This window comes from Lutra lutra, chromosome 14 (genome assembly GCF_902655055.1).
Source record: "Lutra lutra chromosome 14, mLutLut1.2, whole genome shotgun sequence".
NCBI classification, from domain to species: Eukaryota; Metazoa; Chordata; class Mammalia; order Carnivora; family Mustelidae; genus Lutra; species Lutra lutra.
This window is the reverse complement of record NC_062291.1, coordinates 22,500,025-22,523,214: the sequence shown is the minus strand read 5'-3', so window position 1 is coordinate 22,523,214 and position 23,190 is coordinate 22,500,025. Positions and strand designations below refer to the sequence as shown.

Sequence of the window (23,190 nt, the reverse complement as noted above, 5' to 3'; positions counted from 1 at the left end):
TCCGCTTAACCAGGTCATGCAGCTCTTGCCCCAAACTTGGAGATTTCTTTTTAGCACATCAAAAATCCCAAGTTTACCCAGAGCCACTCACCTTAGCTGCCCTTTAGTAGACTTGGGTAAATTTATTCAAGTGCGCACGTGCCTGTTTGTATGTGTGTAGTATCAGGTTCTTTGAGGTCAGTAAGTATTTAATTGAATGGATGAAGCAATTTTTTCCCCCATTTGATTTGGGTAGTACATTTACATTTTCTAATTTTTTAAAATCTTTCTCAAGTTGTAGAGGGATGCAGCCAAGATGTGATGTTTTTAAATCTTAGAAAACTCCTTAAATAATTTATGATGCTTTAAAAAAAAGATTAAATGAATATAATCCACTTTTACCTTACTAGGAGGTTAATGAGATTATACTTGTAATACAGTTTTGGGGACATGGGTGCTTCATTAATATTAACTTTGCTTTTTTTGTTAACATTTAAACCTTAAAAATAATGTGGGAGGTTCTACATGTAACAGATTAATTGTATAACTTTAAGTCCAGTCCTATATAGCAAATGCGCACCAGGTTAATCTTCCTGTTAGAACACCTTTGGCTGAACACCTTATTTGACCTTGTCATTTTCTTATTTGTCTTGTGATTTTTAGCTCATTTCTGCCTCGGTATTAGGAACTCTTATTTAGTCACTTAATTTTGCAATAAAATGAAAGTGCCCTTTGCATTCATAAAGCTGGGTGGTAATTATCTTTAACTGAGTTGAGTTTCAGACAGAAGTGAATGCGAAATACTGTTTGAGTTACGATGAACTTGAGACACTGCCTATTACTGGATGCACCCCATGCTTAATCTGATTAGGAGTGTGGTGTTGAGGAGGATACAGTTACCCAAAGGGCTACCCCCATAGTCTGATGGGTCTTAGGGATGCGCTGATCTTGAATCTTCTGCTAAGGGTCTCCTGTGACACTTTGAGGATTGGGTGACCTGCCATGTCTCCCAGAGTGTTTTCTTTCTTGTCATCCTATAGCCTGGCTCTCAAAAATTACACAGTTGCCACTTCTAATAAGATGCTAATGGGGCATGTAATTCCAATCCATTGCTCACAAACACAGGAGATTTCTGGGGAGAGATATGCTTGTATTATCTTTGCTTATAGTACAGCATTGGAATCCTGGCCTGCAGGTAAAATGTTTAGTTCCTTCCTAACATCTGTATCCACACAATGAGATCCCCTCCAAAGAGAACTTTGATAATAATATCTTAGATCTTCCATATATGGGAGAAATATGAAACAGTTCATTCTTCCCATTTTCTTTGGGGAGAGAGAATTAACATTGGTTGAGTATTGACAAGAACTGAATCTATAAATACTCTATAAATAATATTATTAATAAAATCAGCTAACATGTATTCAGGTATTTACTGTGTTCCAGGCATGTACCATGCTTTACCACAATCCCATGGAATGGGTATTATATATTTTTTTCAAATGTAAAAATTAAAGATTAAGGGATTATATAAGCTCTTTAAATAGATTTGGAAGAAAGTGACTCTTAATCTCACAAAACAAACTGAGGGTTGATGGGGGGAGGGGGGTTGGGAGGGGGGTGGGAATATGGACACTGGGGAGGGTATGTGCTATGGTGAGTGCTGTGAAGTGTGTAAACCTGGTGATTCACAGACCTGTACCCCTGGGGATAAAAATATATGTTTATAAAAAATAAAATTAATTAAAAAAAAAAGAAACCTTAAAAAAATAGATTTGGAAGAACTTGAGTGGAAAGTCTTTTCCATAAAAGCACAGTGTTTCTAAGAAAAGGTACGCAGATCTTCCAACTATAAGTCTAGTGATTTACCTAATCCCTTATACTAATTACACCTTAATTTTTATATAAAACCCATGATTTCACTTTGGAGTTTTTTTTTTTTTTCCTTTGCTGATTATATTGTGCTGCTAACCAGTAATTACCTATTTGGAAAAGATTACTTTGGGGAGAATTTTCTAAGTGTATTTTCTTTTTTTCTGCCTTGAAGTTTTGTGATATTGACCGGTGAAGCTAGACAAAGTTTGGGTAAACCTTAGCTCCATAGGAGCAAGTTTCTTAAGGTCAGTGATTCAGTACTTCTTGTCTTTCTTTAGACCTGTAGCATGTGGTAGTCACTCAGTATTATGTGTTGAGTAATTCAAAACTGGTTAAGAGAGGTGTACAGATGACTGTATCATCTTTTTTTGGTGTGAAATGTAAGTGTGATCTTATTCAGTTGTTAAAAGTTACATTTAACAGAATATAATCATGACTCTCCTCTAGATATGAAATAAAGGTGTATCAAAGATTTTATTTAAATTATTAATTAACAAAGGAATCAGTAAGATAGTACAACCAGTTCAAAAGAGAATGTAAAGTATCACATATTTGTAGTCTGATGAGGAATGCAGAAATAAAATAAATGGACACAAAATTGGCAAAACTTACAATATCCATGACGTGATAATCAGTTACTTTCTCTTGGACATGAGGAATTATTTGCTTTGCCATCAGTATCTACAAGTTCACTTTTGTGTCTACAGCCTTGTAAAAATAGCCCAGTCATAGAAAAACAAAAGCAAAGATTATCCAGATGGATGAGTTAGCCCGGACACCCACTAAATTTTAAAGATTTTATTTATAGTTTTTCTTTACATTCTTCTCTTACCTCTTGTGATCATAAGAATCTCAAGGAAAGATTATTCTTAATCACAAAATAAGGCTAGTCACTTTAGGTTTGGCCTACATAGACATAGCAAGAGTGTCAATTTACTATATAGGCCTTGTTAAGCATGCTTTGCAAAATGTAAAGTCATTTGCTATTGACTAATTACAATATTAACTTTTCTCTGGGAGTTTTCATGGGGGAATCTCAGATTGGACTTTCAATGCCTCTATTATTTGCAATCCCAAGGTCTGGAGCTAAGTTCAAGAAGCTCTCTCCACTATGTTTCAACTGCAGTACCTATGCATTTGGATATATTACTCTCTTCTTGAGATCCACAAAATAACATTAGGTTTCTAGCTTGCCAGCAAGTGACCATCTTTACCACCTGTAAGTTTGGACCCTGTAAACCAGTTAGCAGGTCAGTTATCCTAGGAGGCCCCTGTAGGCATTGGCTATGTAAGTAAAGCCTTTGTTCCTTAAAGGTGGTCTGTTCTACATGATTCAATGAGAATCCTTCTCAGGATGGCATTCCAGGCAAGATTTTGGTTGCATAACAGATTTTTCAATTTTATTCTGGTAAAAAGGAAAACAGATTATTATTGAATATAGGAACTAACCCCATTGCAACAAAAGGTCAGGATGCAGGGTGAGTTTCTCAACTATGGGGTGAGACTCTGACATCACTTTTAAATGTTTCATCTCATTTTACCTAAATGGACAGTTTCAAAATACAGTTTTACTATTATTACTATTCATAAATGTGAGGCCAACTGATGAGAGGATGACCGCTCTTTGAAAAGATTCCCACTCCTCGGTCTCAGGAGGAAAGGGAGCATACTGTGCTGTGCAGGACCAAGGAGCACCAGGGTTAGTCAGAAAGTGGAAGGGACAGGTGGAAAGCAAGGCAGAAGCCTTTATGTGGTTTCTATGGGAAAGGCAAGGTGAGGCAGGGTAATGCAGTCTTAGGATTGACGAGTTTGATTCATTTCAGTAGATTCTGAGGTATAGGGACTCTCCGGTACCTGGTTCAGATGATTAAGGCAGAGGAATATTGCCTTCTGGAGTATATGAACCAGATAGAAGAGTTGGTTCCAAGTATGGACTCTGCATTGGTTAGTTTACATGTGAAAAGTTCACTCCTGGGCAAGTCATTTATGTTCTAAGAATTGGCTAGCCCTAGGAGAATGTACTTCCCAGTAAGTGGGGCTCCAGAGGCCAGGGCATCAAAAATACAGAAAATAATAAAATATAGTTAATACAAGAATCTACTAAATTGTGAGATGAAGTAGAGAAAGGACTGTCTCATAGATCCAGTAAACAGAACATTAAAATAACAATATTCTAAACAAAACACTATAGTAAAATTTCCCTTATCAGTGCATTTCGTCTTATGCAATTATTTTTTGTTCCTGTTGATCTCGGGTTAGCAGGAGCATAAAGCTGTCCTGATGAAAGTTTTATAAATCTTGACTCAGCCTATTGGAGCATCAGATTCCTGTACCCAAGAGTCTGTCCTTGAAAATGTCAACTGTTTGAAGCATCTGGGACTGTTGAAAGTATTTTTAGTTGAAAACTCTGGCTTGAAGCTGGTAGTAGAACCTGTAGGCAAGCATCTAAGGAAAATAAACATGTATAGATGATAGAAACTGAAACTGGTTGTGATTAATTTACAGATCATTTTCAAATGTGAAAAGTCTGATGAGAGCTCATAATAAGAATAATGAATAGATGTGACATGCAAAACAAGATAATAAAATCATTGCCCCCAAATTAGACAGAATGTTTCAAAGGATAATGAGTAAATCTATTTTTAAAGAAGTCAGGGAGTTTACTTCTGATTGTACAAAAAATAGATAAATGTAATTTTTACAGAGGGAAAAACCGAGAAATATAATAATCTTGAAAGAACATGCCAAGAATGTTAAGTAAAATATTTGCTAAGTCTAGTGTATGTCCTAGACATCTGCATTTTTATTAAACTCCATAGGAAAGTCTGATACACACTTCTGATTGAAAAACACTAGCTTGGATGATGCTCAATTCAAATGTGAACAAGTCTGCATTTTAAATGATAACTATAATTATCCCCGATAATTTATTTATCCCTATAGTCTTGTTGGTTAATATCATCAGGCAAAATCCCATAAAGACTTGAACAAATACAGAAGTTGATAGAGCTATTTCATAAGAGTTTCAATCACAGGATAAATATAACATTAAGCAGATTTACCATGCACTGAGGTTGAGACAGTGGTTCTGTTTGTGAAGCTGGAGTTATTTGGGGGGTACTGAGGCTTATACTTCAAATCCTACCCAACACTTGTCACCATCAAGACACAGTTCTGACTGGTTTGCTCTGACCATCATTCCCTAAAAGCACCTGTGAAGACCCTGTGGGCACAACCATTATGACTTAAAAATAACCTGTTTCACAGCTGAACAGAACCATAAATGTTTAGCTATTGCTGTTCTGGGTTCTCTTATCAAAAAGTTTGTATTCAGCACCCCAGAGTGGATCCCCAATCTGATCCTAATCTGGTTGGAAATGGAGATATGGGTAAGGGAGAAGGGGCCAGATGGTAGCTGTTGAAAGTTTTGATCTTTCATTCCTTTCCCATCAATCCCAAAGTCAGATTCAGAGATTTTGTTTTTGTAGGATCAGATTTAAATCTAACTCTGAGCAGCTTTCCTCCTGATCTTGCCATTTCTCTGAGGAGACCTGGGTGAAAGTAGCAGAATCTGAAGTTTAATTTTATACTCACTATATATGAGTGATTTAAAAGAAGAAGGGCAAGTCACTTACGTGTATTTGCTGATCCAATGAAAGCCCAAGAATCGAGAAGACAATGCAAGAATGTCCTCAAAGAAGTTAAGATATTAAAAATAATGAGACTCGGGGCGCCTGGGTGGCTCAGTGGGTTAAGCCGCTGCCTTCGGCTCAGGTCATGATCTCAGGGTCCTGGGATCGAGTCCCGCATCGGGCTCTCTGCTCAGCAGGGAGCCTGCTTCCCTCTCTCTCTCTCTCTGCCTGCTTCTCTGTCTACTTGTGATCTCTCTCTGTCAAATAAATAAATAAAAATCTTAAAAAAAAATAAAAAAAAATAATGAGACTATTTTGAACCAAGATCAATTGCAATTTTCTTTGCTACTTATTTTGCCCTGCCTTCCTTAGATGGTGGGATATAAAAACAAAACAGAAAAATGGCTTGGAAAAGAACCATTTAATGACTTGTCTCCTGAAAGGTCAGGTTTTATTGATTGTTTGATATGATTAATTTGAAGATAAAATAGGACTTGTGTATTTGTGTTAAAGCAGAAATTCTTCATCAAAGTAGGTTATTACTCTTTCTAGGGAGGAGAACTTATTGAAGACAATAGGTTATATTTATTATAATATTTTGTGATATATTACATAAAATATGGAAGGTAGATGAAATGGATGAAGATGGTTAAGAAATTTAGACTTACAGATAGAAAATAAATAAGTCCTAGGGATATAGTATACAGCATGGTTACTATGAATATTGCTAAGAGAGTAGATCTTAAAAGTTTTTATCACAAGAAGAAAAATTATAACTATGTATGGTGATAGACGTTAATGTGGCATTGTGGTGGTCATTTCACTATATGTGTGTATATATATATATATATATATATATATATATATATAAAATACTGAATTATTTTGTTGTTATATAATGTTATATAACTTATATAACACTTGAATCTAATATAATGTTATTGTCATTTATATCTCAATAAAATTGTAGGTGTGTCTTATTATATCTCATTGTGACTAACAGTGATCTCTGGAGCTTTCATCTCTCCTGTCTAGAATATCTGGGTAATTTGTCATCTTGGAAAACTTTGGGGCTGATTTACTGTGAGACTCCCTCCATGCATACTTTCTATTTATTATATATGACCACCAGTCTTGATCAGCCTTTTCTGTTCTTCATATAATATCTACCTTTTTCTAGACTATTTGTTTCACATTAATTTGTTGTATTCACACTTCCCTGATTATTCAACAAAAATGTATAAACCCATATTTAACAAAAAATCTACATTTATTGACATTCCCCAACTGATTGAAAGTAACATTTCCAGTTTTTATTTTTATTTTTTAAAGATTTTATTTATTTATTTGACAGAGAGAGACACAGTGAGAGTGGGAACACAAGCAGGAGGAGTAGGAGAGGGAGAAGCGGGCTTCCCGCTGAGCAGGGAGTCAGTTGCAGGGCTCAATCCCAGGACTCTGGGATCATACCCTGAGCTGAAGACAGACAGAGCCACCCAGGCACCCCAACATTTCCAGTTTTTAAAAAGACAGTAGATTATATGTAGTGTAATATTTTGTGAAAAGTTAAAAAGAATTCTATATTACTATAGTATTAATCCCTAACAACCTGATTTGGGGATCATTGGATTTGACTAACAGAACCAAGTACCTGTATAGGACCTCATAACTATCCAGAGGGCATTTAGCTTTAGCATTGGTAGATTAAGTCTTCCCATCTTCATTTCCTACCAGCTGGCATCAGGCAATGCACCAACCTTCTGTCCTTCCCTCTGTTGGCTATTTTAGCAGAAGACAAAAACTGGGAGGCTATATAGAGAGCTTTTCTGCAGTGAGCTGTGTACTGAATCATGCTGCTAATCCACTTCCTTGGGGAGACCAGCTGTTCCGTCTGGTGTACATCAGCATTAGGTTTCCTCCATTTGGCTCCAGTAGATGTGTTAAGAGGCTGGAAAAGAATCCAGGTCTGATTGTGAAATTTGCATTTTAATTTTTCTGCCGAAATGAAAACCCCCTAAACACTTTTCAGGCATAATAACCTAACAGTGAAGTATTTACTATATTTCTATTTTTGGAGAGTCTAGGTCTAATTCTTTCTGTGTTAGACTCAACATTAAAAGACAATAGTTAATTCTGGGTCATCCCCCTTCTCCCCGCAAAGAAACTAAGATTCTGTTTCTAATCATGGATCTGCTTTATGTATATTTTTCTAAATGTGTTATTGAACCACTAAGCAAGTACAAACTATAAAGCAAGAAAACTAGTACAGCTGATTGACTTTGAAATTGAGAGCACCAGGGGCGCCTGGGTGGCTCAGTGGGTTAAAGCCTCTGCCTTCGGCTCAGGTCATGATCCCAGGGTCCTGGGATCGAGCCCCGTGTCGGACTCTCTGCTCAGCAGGGAACCTGCTTCCTCCTCTCTCTCTCTCTCTCTCTCTCTGCCTGCTTCTCTGCCTACTTGTGATCTCTGTCTGTCAAATAAAATCTTAAAACAAAAACAAAAACAAAAACTTTGAAATTGAGAGCACCAGAAAGCTAAAAAAGAACTTCAAACAGAATTTCACTTGCTTTTCATGATAGGAAGACATTTAAGTTTTGAATATGCCTTGGAGGGCTTGTTCTTTGGAGTGTGTCAAAAGGATGAATTCATTGTGCTTCTGGCAATTGGCCTTAGATAATTGTTTTGACACATGAGTTTGTGTTGCATTATTTCTCTTGTATGCTTTTGCAGCTGTAGTGCGGAGTTTTACTTCAATTCCTGCTATGGATTTTTTGGAATATTTTTTACTGGTCAGAAAGAAAGGCGTTCCTCCAGGTTTATTTTCCAAGTCTCTCTTCACGTCTCCAATAGTAAAATGATTGAGATTCAGGGAGGACGGACATCTGCGAAATTCTGTGTCTTTCAAAGTGAGGCTATCTAAGTTGATGTCTGGGTTCCTGGTTTCTCACGGTGCATAAGATTCTGATATGACTCTTTGAATTAATAACCAATCTATTGTTAAATGACTAAGCTTATGGAAAAAGATATTTTTAGAAGGGAAACTGGAATATCTGTAAAATAACTTTTACTTTTTTTTTTTTAAATATACAAATGTATTCTGCTGATCTACTGTCATGAAGGAATCTCAGAATTAAGCGAGGTGATTTATTTGCCTCGGCATTAAATCTCAAAAGTTAAAAAGAAATGTCACCCAGATGGAGTTTGTGTTCAAAACAACATAACTGATTTGAGACAAGTTTACAAGCAATGGGAAAATTGAAAGTTTGGTATTGTAGTACTCGAGTCCCCATTATCTAATTAATATTCCACCTATAATAGAAGCTACAGAAGAATTCCCCTTAAAAAAACGAAGAAGCTATTGATGGTATTGGTTCTTCTGAGTGTAGCAACAGAGAATGGCGAGAACTGATCTCTACTTCTACGCTGCCTGGAATATTTAACAGATATGCCAGTGAATTCCACACAGAATGGCTCTTAAAATTGTCTTGTTATGCCTGCATCTTTTGCATAGATAAATAAATTCTGAATTAAAGAACTTCCAATTATCATGACGTTGTTCCAAAGATGGTTTCTAACATTATATAGCCTTATAAATTCAGTCCATAGTCGAGACCTACCAATGAATGGAAAGAAGAGTGACATCCATGGGACATCTTTGTCCCTTTTGGCACCTGCTTCCTCTCTATGGGGTTCCAAATCTTGTCCCTCTGGGCTAATTACTTGAATGGTAGTATAGTGAGGTAGTGAAAAGGACGGTTTTAGGTCCACATGGTTATGGGTTCAAATTCCTTCTCAGCCACTTACTTTGTCTATGACTTTAAGCATTTACTTACCAACCCTTTAAGTGTCTGTTTTCCATCTGTAAGGAAGAGATGATATTTTGTACCTACCTTAAGAGTTTGTTTAGAATTAAAAGTGATGATGATATAACCTTAAACATTCAACAAGGTTCAGGGGGCTAAAAATTGTATATAGAACATTTAAAAGACTCATTGGGCCGGATATGTGCTGAAACCTCAAAACTTGCTTACCCTCTGAGTTAGGCCAGGCTATGTTATGCTGCAATAAGAAATAACTCAAAACCTTAGCAGTTTGAAGAAAAATACATGGTAGTTAAAGCAAAACTGCATTTCTTGCATGTTACATATCTTCATTGGTCCCTAGAAAGTGTCTGATCATGGCAATCAATTAAAGACTAACTTAGCAGTGTCGGTCTTGAACGTTGCTGGTTTCAAAGTCAGAGAGAAAAGAGAGCTTTGGAGGGTTTCTGCATACACACAGCAGCATACAGTATTTACATTCTTTAGTAATTGGCCCGAGCTGGTCATGTGCTTCTCCCATAACTATAGTTGCATAATGCCAGGGACTAGGAAATACAATCCTGCCAATATACCCTAATGAATTACTAGCCAGCAGCACTAATGACTTCCACATCGTCTGTTCAAACTAGCATATAACCTCAAGCAAGAAGAAGTTAACTGGTCTTTTTCTCTTCTAGTCCTTTATATACTCAATTGTTATTAATGTCAAGGACTAGAAGAAGAAGAGCATTAATTAAGCTAATGAAGTACCACCAAAGGACATACTGTTGTTGTTTTGAGCAGATATTGGAATTTTCTACAAGTACCCCTTCAGTTAAATACCTGCTTCATTATGGTCAGGAAAAAAGTAGATTTAGTTACTGTTATTTCCCTCTATTGCCAAATGAAACTTCAGAGTTCACTAGTTTTATTATTTTATATAGGAATAATTATGGTTGTACTCTTGCCAGAAGATTGCAGTGACTTTGGGTTATGCCAGCTAAACCTGTGGTGCCTTGATTAAGAAGCACTTTAATTTTTTATTATTATTTTTAAAGATTTTATTTATTTATTTATTTATTTATTTATTTATTTATTTAACAGAGAGAGAGAGAGAGAGAGCGAGCGCACAAGCAGGGGGAGTGGCAGGTAGAGGGAGAGGGATGCGGGACTCTATGCCAGGACCCTGGGATTATGACCCAAGTCAAAGGCAGATGCTAAACCGACTGAACCACCTAGGTGAACTCCTTAAGAGGCACTTCGAAATCTCATCCAAAAATAATACTTCCTATAGAAAGTAGATTTGACAATTTGGATATTGTCAGATGTGGGAACTGAGTTTCTGCATACACACAGATATGCAAATTCACATCTTCATGTACTTGGTGATATTTATCCAAGAGCAGGGTGTTCTTTAGGCAAAGAACACAGCTTAGCAGGGGCTTACACAGCCTATTTTGGAGCTTGGAAGCAAAGCTGGGATGTCTGGATAGCAGAAACATAATGAACTGACATTTCGGGTAACTAAGAATTGCCAATCCAAACTTTATCAAACATGGCTAAATATCACTTTGGGACTGAGACATAACATATCAACCTCAAGCCTGCAGTTTTAGGCTCCATATTTTGCAAGAGATGTAGCTGCCAGATAAAATATGGGATGCCTGGCTAAATTTGAATTTCAGACAAAAAAGGAATAATTTTGTAGTGTAAGTATGTTCCATGTAGATACTGTTTTGAATAGGAATGGGAGTTTTGTGCAAGCAAAATAAAAAGTAGGACATACTCATGCTGCAAAATTACTTATTGTTTGTTTGGCATTCAAATTTAACTGCATGTGATGTGGTTTTATTTACTAGATTTGGCAACTGTATCAGAAAGGAATGGCATGAACATCTTACCTCACTTACCTTCTCCTTCAAAGGTAAAAGTAACCAGTTGTGCTTGTAGCCTGAGCCATTGGGATTTTTTTTTTTAACTTCAACCCTTTTAGAGTAGGAAAAGAAAGCATAGGAAGGGAAGTCAGCAGCTTCTGTAGGTCTAGGAGTCAAACTGTAGTAATTTTTTTATATCTTTAACATCTGAACAGCATGAAATCACCCTGGAAAAAGCAGCCCACTCTCTAGGGATGATAAACTCTTAAAAATTGGATAGAAGGGCAAAAAAGTTTGAAAATCTGCCCTTAACGTCTGCAGACCATTTTTCCCACTGGACGCTACTTGCCATGAACAGTGGCTGTTATCAAGTCAATGGAAAGGCTGACTTTGATTAGCCAGCTTCTGTGTTAAAATGATCAAAAACAATTTACTAATAGAAGACACAGACTACAAGAGTGTCGTATTTGAGCAGTATTGCTACCGGAGATAAGTGGCCAGGCAGGGGATGCCTACTTTGAAAACTGCTGCTCTAGACTGAGCCCAGTGTCATACACAAGGATGGCTTTACTATTTTGAGCATTTCTTTATTATATAGTTGCCTCCAGACCCAGGTCACTGGTGGTCTTTTAGTCATGATGGAACTTAGCCTTCCCACTCAACAATGTCCAGCTTGGTTTTGTTATGAATCTTTTTTTATAGTTGAGCCCTCTGCAACTTTTACTGTTGTAGCCACTTTTACTGTTGTAGTCAGTTGTAGCACAGTTAGGGGATTCCCCCAAGCCCCCAAAACAAAGATGTTCAGCTTCACTTCTTTTGTTCATTAACACTATGAAATAAAATATTTCGATTGCTTAGCTTGGTAATATTGCCATGTGGCAGGGACATCCCCAATAGAAAAGAACATCCCAATGTTAGATTTTTAGGCTTTTCAGCTGTAACATTCTGTAACCAAAGGAATACTGTTGAAGTTTTAAGCTCTTTTAAACAATACCTCAGTGTGGTAGGGGTGTGGTTGGAGTTTAGTGTTTTTGTTTGTTTGTTTGTTTTTAAGAGAGAGAGTGCACAAGAGGGTAGGGGCGGAGAGAGAGAGAAGGGGACTGTGTGTAGGAACAGAGGGAGGGGGACAGAGAGAATCCCAAGCAGACTCCACGCCCTGTGCAGAGCCCGACATTGGGCTCCATCTCATGACTGAGATCATGACCTGTGTCCAAATCAGGAGTCAGACATTCAACCAACTGAGCCAGCCAGGCACCCCAACTTTTTTGTGAGTTTTAACCCAGTAAACACTAACTGTACTAAACGTGTGACCTATTAGACTTAAAAACCAAGAGAGGAAAATGATATGAATCCACAGGAGGGATTCTCTCCCACTTCTTCCCTCTGTCAGTTTCTCCCTCAGCATTGCCAGAAACTGAAACTGACACTTGGTTTAGGAACCAGAAAGCCTGGTCTTCTGAAGACCTGGATATTGCTCTCCCTGAAGGACAGAAGGATTCACCAGAAGACTGAATCAGTTTAGCTCTAAATAAAACACAGGCAAATATGAATGATTTAGGGTTCCTTTTAAAATATTGTTTACTGTTTTACTGGTTACTAATAAACACTTTGACAGTTGTAGCCTTTTACCTAATGTGCAATGTCAGGATGGAAACAGAGAAAAAATAAACTATTTAACTCCTTATTAAATCTCTAACAATCACACTTCCACCTTATGCTAAAAAGCAGAGTGGGAACTCAGTGATTGGTTCCTAACATGACAAAACCTCTGGAAGAACCAGCATCTAGATTTAGAGCTGTTCCTGGGCCATGTACAGGGTAGGATCTGGTGATCTCTGTTGTAGCTAATGTGTCCTTGGGGTTTCCTGGATTAGTGGCAAGTGAGGAGTCCAGACAGACAGTTCCCCAAGCAGTAATCAACTCTATGCAGAGATTGGGACAGGCTTGAGGTAAGCATCGGATGAGAGGGAAGCAGGGAGGTCACAATGGAACACAATGGAAAAGAGACAGGGATCTTATCTCTGGGCAAAGAAGATAAAATTTTAGTTCATAAAATAGTGAAAATTTTTGTAGATGCTACTTTAAAAAATTGTTTTAAAGCAGAAAATGCAGTAGATGAAAGCATATTTGAGCATTATTTTATTTTCTGTCATTGAAATTTTTATTATTTGGTAAAAATTTCTGAAATGACACATCTAGAATTTATTACAAGTATCTGATTGCAGTGCTGTAACTCAAGACATTTTGTTGCTAAGTTTGTTTGTTTTGGCTTACTCTTATTTATTTGTGAGGTAATTGCTAAATGTGATTTATCTCAGAGCCTTTTAATGTTGTAATCTTTACAAGGAGGTTTATCCATTGCCAATAAGACTAAAAAGTGTGTTTTTGACACACCTACGTATTATCTTCCGTCTCCTTATTTCAAAATGGATGACTTGAATGTCAGCTTTTCAGCTTTAGTGATTTTGGGACTTATGTTCTATTTCAGAGATGGCCTGCCTTATGTACACTGACTGACTGGGCCTTTTTGTTTGCTTCTCAACCTGTTAGTTTCACTAATATCCCTTCCTATACAAAACCATCCATTAATTTTGCTTGATTTTTTCCAAACTAGGCTCAGTAACATGGTGTTTCATCAGTGGTGCTGGACTGTGTGTCCCTGAGGAGCCTGAATTTCTCCTCTTGTTAGGTTGAATTGTGTACTGGGTTGAATAGTACCTTTTCAAAATTCATGTTCACTTGGAACCTCAGAATGTGACCTTATTTGGAAATATGGTCTTTGCAGATGTAAGTGAGGTAAAAATTTGGATTTTGGGTGGGCCCTAAAGCCAATGATTGGTGTCCTTGTGAGAAAAGGAATGGACACAGAGGGCCATTCAGGGAAGATAGACATATGAAGATGAGGGCACAGATTAGAGTCAGGCCACCACAACCAATGACTGCCAGGAGCCACTTGGACCTGAAAAGGCAGGGAAAGATTCTTCCCTGGAGCCTTAGAGAGAGTGTGGCCTGGCTGACTCTTGGTTTCGAACTTCTGACCTCTATCTACAACTCTGAGGGAATACATTTCTGTTGTTTTAAGCTACCAAGTTATGGTAATTTGTTTCAATAGCCATAGGAACTAGTACAAGGAGCTTCCTAAAGTTAGACTCTGTATTGGATGGCTCCTCAATACTCTGGAGGATCTGGCAAGAGTTTGGGGGGATATGGGGCATTAAGAAGACTGACGGGGCAGAGAGCTTGCATGGTAATTACCATACACAGCCTTGTCTTTATTTTATTTTATTTTTTTTAACTTTGGTGAGGAATCAATTGACAAATGTAATTGTATACATTTAAAGTGTACAATGTGATGATTTGGTATACATATATATGTGGTATAGAATGATTGCCAAGATCAAGATAATCGACCCATCCATAACCTCACAGTTAACTGTGTGTGTGTGTGTGTGTGTGTGTGTGTGTGTGTGGTGAGAAAGCATATGATCTACCCTCAGCAGCTTCCAAGAATACAACACTATTTTTTAAAAGATTTTATCTATTTATTTGAGAGAGAGTGAGCAGGAGAGAGAGCATGAGCAGGGACAGAGGGAGAGAGAAAAGCAGATTCCCCTTCTGAGCAGAGAGGGCCATGCAGGGCTCGATCCCAGGACCCTGGGATCATGACCCGAGCCAAAGGCAGATGCTTAAACCATTGTGCCACCCAGATGCCCCAAGAATACAATATCATATTAAGTGCAGTGACCATGTGCACAGCTTTGTCTTGAGTGCTGTCTCTAATATTCATTTAATTGTCATAACCACTCTATGAGGTCCTGGTACTCATTCCTTTTCACAGAGAAGTTCAGTAAATTACTCAAGGCCACACAAATTGAATGACTAACTGAATGGTATTCCTGAGTATCACTTCTTCTTACAGTTGTATTAAAAATTGATTTATGCTTTCTGTTGATTTGGATGGATATGTGGGTACCAAATAGATTATCACATATTGTGAATGTGTCTAGGGCCTTGGAGGTAAGACCTGGCTGGGCTCAGGAGAAAAAAGGATCAAACATTCCTCTCATTTGTTAGGATAAGAAGAAAGATACGTAAATTTAAATAAAGGAATAAATTGCAGAGGGATTTCTTACTGCACTCACTGAGGAGTGATGGGAGGGAAACAGAGATATTTTCCATGATATATCTTTGCCATTAACGTCAGGGGCTTTGTTGGCTGAGAGCTGTGGTTTGGATGTGGTTTTGTAGGTTTCATATAACTTAATTTTTTTCAGATGGAATGGGAGTGCTTTTCTTAGGAGTGCTGATTGGGGGCAGTCCTGTTTGGGTATGTGCTCATGAGCAGCAAGTGGTAAAATAATCAGCTGCTGCTTTTCAGCAGCTGGTATTTCTGTTAGGGTTTCAGGCTTCTGGAACATTGTCACCTTGGGGGAGATGACGCAAATCGATGACCAACTTTTAGGCGTAGTCATTGCATCAGGGATGGAGAACTGGCTACAAAGTAGTTAGAAACCAGGTGTAATGTGTTCTCTTAAGCCTTGCTTTCTCATGATGCCGGATGTCATTGACATTTTGTGTAGGGTGTTCATCGTTGACTTTGGCCATGGCTGGTTGGCAAGATACCAAGCTTATTGACCTTCAGATCAGGTTTTGAACGACTAGATGATTCAGGCACTCCCTCTTTCTGACAGCAGACGTTGAGGGTGCCTCTGAATGAGAGGCCCTGAATCAGACAGGGAGGGGAAACCTGGTACCTGTTCTTAAAGGTAAGTGTGTTCTCACTGGGGTGATGGAGACAGCGACACTCAGCAGAGTCCTTACCGTGTGCTGGGTTAGAGCCAGGGCTCAGCTGCCATTTCCTTTGTACCTGGATCTCAGTGAGGTTCTGATGTTCCCCATCTGTGAAATGAAGGGTAATAGCACCCATCTATAAAGTTGCTCTAAGAATTGATATGCTAATCCTTATAAAATACTTCCTGTAAGTCCTCGTACATAGTAAGGCTCCTCGTGTGGTCATCATACTCATATCATACCATTAACATATATTGATATTGTCCCAGTTGTGAGAGTGAAAAGCTCCCATCTTCTTAGGGGAAGACCACTTGTACTCTGGTTGCCAGTTACCTCAGAACCTGTTCCCTTCACGCTTCCATCAGCTAGCCCATCTGCAACAGCAGCCCCCATGCCCAACACGCATGGTTGTAGAGCCAGAAGGTCAGGATCAGCCCAAGTCCAGTGCCATGCTTCTGCAGGTCAGCCAGCCAGCATCACCCTCACTCCCGCTCTGCATCTACAGCTGGAAGTCAGTGTCTGGGCATCTCCCAGCTCCCGAGCTCAGAGGGTCTCCCAGCTGCTACAAGATCAGCGCTCTGTGCTTTGCTCAAGGGGACTGCCTGCTGATGTGCAGCTCGCCCCTGCTTTAGCAAGCAATACAGCAGTTGTTTTGTTCACGTATTGATGAGCCCTCTTCCTCTCACAGTGAAGAGATGGATAATGTGCTAATGGGTCACCAAGAGGGGCCGTCTGAAAGAGTTCACACGAAGAGGTGAGTTTTGGTTCAAGTAGTGAAGTGGGGGTTATTTAAATCCAGAGAAATTGCAGGGAGGGGGGGATGTTTTCTAATTTGAGGGAACACACCACAAGCAGAGATGTGAGTGATAATGGCAATGGTTGAGAAGCTGCCACCTCCTTAGTCATCCCTGGACTCAGGGTGTGCATAGGGTGGGGTGTTGGAAACTAGCCTGGAACAGTTTGTAGGGCTGGATTTTAAGGGCCTTGGCTCCCATCCTAAGGAGTTCTCCTCTTCTGGTGCTTCTCAAACATTTTTCTGTTTCTGAATTCTAACCACAGAGGACACTGAACTTTTACCATAAGAGGGAGTTTCTTTGAAATCTCCCCATTGGGGATATTTGTCATTCTTTCTTGGCTGCCCAGCATCTGAACTCTGTTTTTGTGCTTGAAAATTTTTCCATAGGAGGGAAAAAAGCAGGATCTGTTTTTTTTTTCCCACCATACAAACTGAAATGCCAGTACTTGCTTTTCCAGCTTCCCTTTCAGCTAGGACATGGGCAGAACCTGGGTTGGGAGTGGGGGCGGCAAGAGGGGATCTGGTCATTGCGGTGGCGCCTGTCGCTAGCGTGAGCTGTGAGGACTACACGCAGTAGAACTGACCACTTCTGATCAATCCTACAATTCACATATTCCCCCAATTTTAGTGTTGCTGAAATCGGGGTGCTCCTTAAAATCAATGTTGTGATAGAGTTTGATAACCAGCACTATTTACTTTTTTCCTTAACAAATAGAATAATGACCTAATGGTCTTAGAGTCAGCAACATCAGAGATGCAGACCGCTCAGTTTTGGCAGAAGTGTGCAAGTTGGATCAGTTCTGAGCTGTTTTTGCCTCAGAGCCCCATGGCTGGTTCTCTAGCCCTTTGGGTTAGTGTGTGAGCCTTCTAATAATTTCATTATTTGCTTAAATTAGTTAGACTTTGTTTCTGTTTGAAACTAAACATCTTGACTGGTATACTGATGTCATCTTAAAAAGTTTTGCAAATGTGGCAGTTTTTTTTTAATACTGCAGTTTATTAATATATCTGTTTAAACGGAAAAAGGATGTTTTAAAAAGATTTATCTATTTTAAAGAGAGGGGGAAAGAAAGCATTCATGCATGAGTGGAGGGAGGGCAGAGGGAGAGGGAGAGAGACAATCTCAAGCAGACTCCCCACTGAGTGCCCAGCCCAACCTGGGGTGGATTTCATGACCCCAAGACCATGGCCAAAAGTCAAACCCTCAAACCAGTGAGTCACATGGGCATCCCAGAAAAAGAGTTTTTTTCTCTAAATATTTACTTAAATTTGATGTCCCAAGAAACTATGGCATGCTAACAACTCACAATTCAGGTGACATTATGGAGAATGTGTTCAGTGAGAGTGTGGCCCTCTGGCATTTTCGCTTCAGTGTGTACCTTGTGGGTTTGCATCCCTCTGGCACAGCATCTATTGCCTGCCATTCCTGTCCCTGAGACTTAACTTGAGGGGAGGAAGCACAGTGCAGGCCTGGGAGAGCTGGAGATGCTTTAACTTACAGTGATGTGACTGGATTCATAGAATTACTTCTGTGTACTTTCCTCATCTGTTCTCATCGTCATTCACCTGGGGAATCCGGTCTCCCTTCAGGGTCTCCTCTATCTTAAGTACTATAGAAACTGGTTTGGAGCCTGGACCTGTGGCTTTTGGCTTTGAAATGCCAGATATCTTTTGTGCTCCAGATGCTTTTGAGTTCAGATGTTCTGGGAGTTAGCTCTTCCTTCATTTCAGATAATTGCTGGGTCTCCAAATTAAAAACAACAAACAAAACTTTTTTCAAATTAGAAACTTTCTCAGCATGAACGGTGTTACAATTAGTATTTGTGTTTAATAATTCCTTCTTAGACTTTTCCCAGGTCTGCATTGCAAACATCGCGTGGGTACCTTTGCTTAGAATATTCAGTTCAGCCCACATGTGTCATCTACTCTTCCTGTGTAGAAGGAAACATGTTTTCTAAATAGAGGCCCTCTTTGAAGCAAAAACTTTATGTATTCTATTTGTGGTTGGAGAGCCTGATGAGAGACTTAGAGATAAACGGTCCTAATCACGGTTGATTGGGGTATTAGACACAGAGATTGGGCACCATTTGGTAAGACAAGACTCACTCTCTGAAGAATTGGTCCTACTTTGTGCTAACATTGTAGACAGAGGTCTTTAAGAGGGAGCTAATATTTTGCATGTTTGTGGCATCCACCCCCCCAAAGTCTCATCTCTGGGACGTTACTGAGGGGAACTAATGTAAAAGACTTGGCATTTTTTAACTACAGTACTGTTAAAATGGATGAAAAGCCATAATGCAAGTGAATGTTAGGCATTCATAAGATACTACTGTTTTTGCTATGTCCCTTCTCTTTAGATATCTTAGAATAATTTTCCTGTCAGGATTTACGTCTTGCGGCTATTAATTTATTTTTAATTTGAGATAGTATAGTATATAGTATTCCATTTTCACTTCAGTTTCTTTTAATTCCAATTATAAAATGCTTTTAAAATTAGGTTTCTGTGAAATTAAAGTCCATCTAGGCATTTCTGGTTTCTGAGATAATGTTACTTCCTTTCCTCCTTCCACTGCCTTCTGCAACCTCCCTCAAAAGAGAAACCAAAAATCCAAAACCAAAGCTATATGTTTTAAAGAGGGGGACAGGGATCAATACTGACACCACTAATTTTTCTTTCAAGATTTTATTTTTAAGTAATCTCTACACCCAAGATGGGGCTTGAACTCCCAACCCTGAGATCAAGAGTCACATGCTCTTTCAACTGAGCCAGCCAGGCATTTGCTCCCCCAAGTCTTTAAAAGGAGACTGTTGGAATGACATGATTCTCCTTTGTATTAGCTATTCCACATTTTATGAGAACAGTTAGACTTTCTGAGTCGTCGTCAGTGACTGAGTGAACGACACAGGTCTCTTGTAACACAGGAACATGTTTGGAGCCCAGTGTGGAAAACCATGTAACACCCTTGTCTAATGCTGTTTTATTCAGCACTTGCATGGAGTTCAGTGTTCTGTAGGAAGTCTTAAAGATTTCATTGGTTCAGAACTTGTAAGAAAAAGTGTGGGTTAGATTTTATATGACCATCTTCTATGAAAACTTGTTAGATGTAATAATGTAGGCCAAAGAAACACTTAAGACTCTCTCTTTCCAAGTGCTTAGATGCCCTCATTTAAGAAACATTACTCGAAAAGTTATGCTAATGGGTGGGAAACCAGTCTGAAAAGTTTACATACTGCAAATGCAAGCTGCTGTTAGCATTTGGCAGTCACTTATTTATTCAGTAAAACAGCTGCTCAAGGTCCTTCCCTGGGCCAAACTCTCTTAGCCTCATTCCACTTAGAGAAATGAGCGTCCAAGCAATGAGAAACTGGTGTTTCTGTAAAAATGTTTTGTGGTTCCTATTCGCCAAGAATTCAACTGGCATTTCCCTTAAATTAGTCCCAATCATTAGGTTACCCAAATCCACTGAGAACTGCTCCCCAGCATGAGACACTGGCATTCAGTGGATGTGTTATGACTGATTGAATGAATCCACAAATATTTTATAGAGTGCTGAGGCGCTGCAAGAGAGTAAAAGAAGTGCAAGACACAGACATTCTCACTTGGCGTACTTACATTTTAACTTGGAGACATAAATGGAGCACGCAGTATCTGCATATACTGTGAAGCAAAGCTATATAGGATTAAACACCTGTATTGAGAAGGGGTTGAGAAGACAGTCCAGAAAGAGAGAGGCAGGACTGTTTGATATGGCCTCAAGTCATCAGAGCAGAGGGGATTTGAAAGGGACCATAGGATGTGGTTTGGACTATATGTTTATCTACCTCCAAAATCCGTATATTGAAATCCTGATCCCTAATGTGAAGGCATTTGGAGATGGGGCCTTTGGAAGACGGATTTGTGCCCTTTTAAGAAGAGACAACGAAGGAGCTTGCTTCTCTCTCTCTCTGGCATAGCAAGAAGATATATATCTGCAAGCCAGGAAGAAAGCTCTCATCATGAACTGAATTGGCTGGCTCCTTGATCTTGGACTTCAAGCCTCCAGAACCATAAGGAATACATTTCTGTTGTTTAAGCCACCCAGTCTATGGTCTTTGTGTTATAGCAACTTGAATTGACTAAGTCAGGATAGAAATAAGATGGGATATAAATCAGGCATCCCTGGAATGAAGAAACTGCTTTGAGAGAGCTCTTCACAACATACTTTACATCTTGTGGTGTTCTCAGGTTTATTGATTTGATTACCCGTTATTATTATAGAAGGTAGGAAATAGGGACAAATCTGCACTGACTTAGCAAAAACTTAGAAATTATTGTGTCCTTCCTCCCTCTCTCCTTCCCTCCCTCCTTCCTTCTCTCCTTCCCTCCCTCCCTCTCTCTTCTTTTCTTATGTTGTTCTCTGGAGTGTTGCTCTCTTTTGTTTGCCATTGTAGTCCCACAGCTAGTGTATAAAGTATTCAGTAAATACTGGCAGTGTATAAAGTATTCAGTAAATACTTGAACAAACGTTCACTATGGAGCCACAGAATTTATGAATAACTAGAATCAGAAGCCCCCCCTTTGCCCACCTGCTCACTGACTGTTGAGCTTTCTAAGTTTGGGAATCCCTAATTCTCCTCGTGCCTGACATTAGTGGAGAAGCTTGAGGGGTTGGGGTAATTTTTGTGATGATAGTTTTGGATTTTTCTCCTGACTGCTTTGAGAATAGAAAAATAATTTGATTCTTGCTAAACTAAATAAAATAAATGAGGATCTTATGAAATGAAACATTAAGGAATATTCAAAAGCAAAGAATAACAGACATAGTTTAACAATTTCAGAAAAGAACATGGTAGAGATTTCAGAAAAGAACATGGTAGAGATTCCATATCAGCAGACTGTTCATTTTTTCAGTGTAAAAGAGAACAAAAGGTAGTTTTTCCTAGGATGGTAATATTCTGTAGTAATTAGAGGTATTTAAAGGAGTTTGCATCTCAACTCAGAAGGAAATGACCTAAAATACACATAAATATTTAATTTACATTAAAAATCATAGAAATTGTCACTTCTGGTTCTTCAGATAATAGTAATCTTTTAAACCGTAAAGAATAAAATCTTTTGAAATAAGTCACTAGCTTCTGTAACTAAGGTTGGAGAGGCCATGTGGCCCAGAAGGGAACAGAGACCTGATGAAGGTGCCATCTGCTTTTCCTTCTTGCCCGTGCACTGTGAATATGACCACCTCTCAGTAGGAAGGCTTCATCTCGTGTTGCCATATCTGCAGGCACTGACTCACTGCTCCAGTCGACCCTCTTAGTCAGAATTATTTAATTTTTTGCTGACAAACTGTATTTTTATTAAAATTTAACAAAAGTATACTGTAAGAAACAGTGTTCCCTATTTTAAAGATCATTATTTAAAATATCTTTGGGCACCTCGGTTGCTCAGTTGGTTAAACACTGGACTCTCGGTTTTGGCTCAGGTCATGATCTTAGGGTCCTGGGATTAAGCCCTGCATGGAGCCTCGCATTGGACTCTGCACTCAGTGGGGATTCTGCTCCAGGATTCTCTCTCTCTTTCCCCCTCTGCTCCTCCCCCAACTTGCACATGCACTCTCTCTCTCAAATAAAAATAAGTCTCAAAAATATATAAAAAAATAAAACATCTTCAGACAGAAGTCATATGTTTGAGTGTACATTTATCAACATTTAATATTTCTTTTGTTGCTTTATTTTGATTTTCCCACATGGAGTTAAAATCTTTTAGCATTCCATTAAAATAAGACATAAGTAGGGTCAAGCAATAAACTTTCTTTTCTCTGCATTTTTGTTCCATCTTTCTTGGACTTTGCAGTCTCCTATTCATTTCTCTCTTAAATGTTTTTAAAATCAAGTATTCTTATTTTAAATTATAAAAGCTGTACAAACTCATTAAACAATTCAAGCAATAGAATAGTTTACAAAATTAAGATGTTTCACAAAAAAACCACAAGTACACAATCACACACACACATACACACACTTGATCTTCTCCTCTGTCTCTCCACATGAGCCCTTACTGCATGTACCATTTTGCAGCTTGATTTTTTTTTTTTAAGATTTATTCATTTGAGTGAGAGAGAGAGAGAGCATGGGTGAGGAGGGGGAGGGGAAGAGGGGGAGAGAGAGAGAGAGAGAATCCTGGAGCAGACTCTCTGCTGAGCACAGGGCCCCATGCAAGGCTGGATCCCAAGACCCTGAGATCATGACCCAATCAGAAACCAAGAGCCAGCCACTCAATGACGCCACCATCCTGGCTCCCCTGCAGCTTGATTTTTCACTTAGCAATGTATCATCAATCCTATAAATATTGGGGTCTCTTAGCATTCTCTTTTCTTTTGCCAGATGTACTGAATGGTGTCACCCCACTTTTAGTGTTAGCCACCTCCTGCTCATTCCCAAATATGTCTTCCTAGCCCTGGTGTATC

At 38.9% G+C, this 23,190-nt stretch overlaps 1 protein-coding gene across 8 annotated transcripts in view; it reads left to right on the top strand.

Annotated features, from left to right (window-relative positions):
• Positions 1–23,190, top strand: part of FAM13C (family with sequence similarity 13 member C) — a 146,041-nt gene that overhangs the window by 10,073 nt on the left and 112,778 nt on the right. The gene's annotated exons all lie outside the window — the stretch shown is intronic.